The sequence below is a fragment of the Pinus tabuliformis genome, chromosome X (assembly GCF_031772625.1).
Source record: "Pinus tabuliformis cultivar Carrire ecotype Pingquan chromosome X, CPIR1, whole genome shotgun sequence".
Lineage (NCBI taxonomy): Eukaryota > Viridiplantae > Streptophyta > Pinopsida > Pinales > Pinaceae > Pinus > Pinus tabuliformis.
Genome location: NC_142308.1, coordinates 576,946,942 through 576,950,606, shown reverse-complemented (window position 1 = coordinate 576,950,606; position 3,665 = coordinate 576,946,942).

The window sequence follows — 3,665 nt, the reverse complement described above, 5'->3', positions numbered from 1 at the left end:
AGGAGTTACAGCTAATTTTAGGGACTGGGACCTGGGCTCTGATACCAGTTGTTGGGATCACGATTGCCGTTACACCAAAACCCGCAGGTGTTAGTACACGGACGCATCGCCAGAGTTAACGAATCCTCGAGAGGCGGTTAGTCCATGTCACGAAACACACAGGGAGCGCTGGATTATCCAATGCCCAACAATCTCCCCCCCAGCGCGAGCCGGGTGTAATTCGAACTTGAGACCTTTGGTTCTGATACCATGTCAGGCCAGGGTAACTCCAGCAATTAATGAGCACAAGAAACAACTTGTGATTTTATTCATTAGACTATTGTTATTTATACATATACAAAACGGATCAGTTCATCTTCTAGATGACTGTCCAGCTTCACCTCATCCGTTTCGGATTAGGTGTCAATAATCCTCAATATCCTCCATACCTAACTCTATGCTATCCCTGCCATCTGTCGAGCAGTAAAAAGGGTCTTTTTCACCTCTATTTACCCTACATTAATTATCAATCCAAGTACGATTTGTTATCTCAAAGAGTGTACTCAGTCTGAGGTAGTCACTTGTCAAGAGTAATGCTAGTAGTATAGTGCTTTAAATACAAGAGTAAACAGATGCTTGGAATAAAATCTACTTACAATTAAAAGAAACTTAACACTCTGAGACTTAAATCATTCACTCAGAAAACTACAACAATTTATCAGTCAAGGGTGCAGTAATGATAACTCTCCCCTTTGTAAACTGATGCAATTGAAAAGCAATCAAGGAGAAGATCGTCAATCTGGGAACTGGACAGCAATAGTCAATGTTCACTACAGTTTCAGATCATTCTGTTCACACCAAAGCAATTACTTGAAATGATAATTCAAATAACAAGAAATGGAACAACAACTAATCTATTTAGCAAAGCCTTAACCTATAGAAATGAATAAAGCAGTAATTGTAATCTACAGGAATTAAGCAACAATCTTTACTTCAGAAATAATTTGAATAGCAACCCGAAAAGGAAACAACAAACTAAAGTGAGTTATGAAATATTGAACAGCACTTGAATCAAATGTAAATGCATAGCAAACCAAATCGAATATTACACACAACACTTCTATATTGAAGGAAACAATAATCTGAGTTTCGGCATAACAATTATTAATCATGGCTATGAAGAAACAACAATTGCGATCACGGTGGATCAACAATCCCAATGAACAACAATCACACTTGGAAGTAAACCGTAGACGATAATACCGATTTGTAAATACACAACACTGTTACTCTGTAAACGAACAGGAATGGTAATCTGTAAGGGACAGCAAGGTTATACAATAATGTCAATCTGTTAAAGGAACGACAATGCGATATAAATTCAGAATGAACAGCATAACATTCTAGTTGCAGAGGATAACCTTACTATTCAAATAGGAACGAGATATAATAGAGCCAACATATGAAATAATAAGGAACAACAAATTACTGAACAAAGCGGATAAAAGAAATCAAACCACACACGACTTGGAATCGGAAAATAATGGTACAGGAAGCAAGTGATCTACTAGGGCCGGGCCCTTAACCTCCAAGGAAACACTACTGTGATTACTCCAGAATCAAAGACGGAACATAAACATAATTGATGTATTAATCATCAAAACAGAGTTACAGTAATCTCTCCTTAAAGAGAGTCGATGATCAAAGTTTAAGTTACAACAATGAATTTCATAAAAACAACAATAGTCCCCCTGGGCTAGGAATTCTGTCCCTTCTTATAGCAGCCAAGTGGAAATATCAATGATACAGATAATATTTAAAGTAGCGATTCCTCAGGATCAAAGGATCCTGAGGGATTCACCAAATCGTTATCTCTTAGTTATCTCTTCGTTCTCTTGTGCCGATTTGGTATCTCCTCTTCCTTTTCTTGGCTTGTACGCTCCAATTTGGATTGCCTCGTTTGGATGCAGTTCCCTTTCAAAGGGACAACAGTTGATTTCGTCTTGTCTTTTCCTTTAGAGTGGTGATCTTCCATTTTCCTCTTTTTCTGCATAGGAAAAGGTAATTATTAGTCATTTTACGTTGCTCACAAATCTTCTAAACTTTATCATAATCTTTCACCATATACCCATTTCATAATGTAAAGAAGTTATGAATTTAAGGAAAAGATGACAAAATAAGTGGCAATTACATACCTTCTCTAATGCTCAACACACCCCCCTGCTTACCCTTTTTCATGCCCTCATGAAAACATTGTAATTGACATGCAAGGCAGTTAGGGAATAGGCTGGAGAAGGGATCTCATTAGGTGGTCTACAACCATGATGCCTAGCTAGGAATTCAAAAAGATGTCCTATCTGACCTTCAGGCATTTCATATAAGGCTTGATATCCTGGTGCAGGGTGCCAAATGACTGGACTTCAGAACCTACAGCCTAACCAAGACGGGCCTTCTCTCAAAATGAGGTCACCATAGATACCCAAGTGGTCAGCAACTAACTTAAAGTTCTCATAATTGAATGGTTCCCTGTTTTGGATATTCCGATTAGAAGTCTGGTATCGGAATTTGGCTGCTGCTATGGCGAGGTCTTTGATGGTAAAGAAGTATTCTACCCCTTGCCTCATGACTACTGTGTGAATAGGTCCCAATGCCTCGATCACTCCCTGAGTTCTCATTAAGCTCCTATGTTTATTCCATAGCTGGAGTGGGTCTCTAGGTTCACCCCTCACCCATAAATCTAATCCATTCTCCTGTCTTTGAAAGACATTGTAGGCTTTAAGCCACTTTATTTGATTAACACCAAAAGAAATAAATGCCTGTAGTTGGACATCACCCACAAAAGGGCTAGGGTTCTGCTCTATTTCTTCATCTAATACAAGATTGTGCAAATAAAATTCACATAATAATCGCTGAACTTTCACCCCGTAATGCTTACAACAATTTATGAAGTCATCAATGGTTTTTATTTCTATAGGTACTCCTGCTTTGACAGCTTTAATTTTCAATTGTAAATATCTTTCCATTAAGAACAAAGCATAGTTTCTAGCAGGTGCCCTACACGCTAGACATCAGTATACAGAGAACATAAGGTATCCATTTGTTTGATGACTATGTCTAGTCTATGGGTTACCTTTTTGACTCTTTCTTCTGCCTTTCGCCATCCTTCAAAGGCCTAGCTTTCTGATGCGTTAATGTTCTTCAGCTGCTATTGTAATTTCTGGTATTTTTCTTGAGGGACAGTCTGCTCTATAAGTTCCTCTATTGTTTGCTGGGCTTGTGCTAAATCTTTTCATAGTTACTACCCTCGGGTCCTTATCCAACATGATAGCTTTAGGTGGGAGATCTACTTGGATCTTCTTATCATAGGCTGATACGTTATCTGTTTGTACTTCGACATGTGCAATAGCCAGATGTTGTTCCTTTTGGTTCTGAATAACAGGTTGGACTTGAGTCCTTTTAGTCTTTTTCTTAAGGGGTTTTTCCTGGGCAGTTACATGCTTTGCCATAGTGGTCCCTTTTGATTTCTTCCCCATTTTCAAGACTCTTATCTGTTGTTGAAGTTGCTTAATCACGTTAAGAAATATCTGTTGTTCCTTTCGAAATCTTTTAATTTCCTCTGTTTTCTTGGAAGGAATAGCCATTCGTTTTACTCAGGCCTAGCTTTGTACCTTCACCTTGGCCAATTT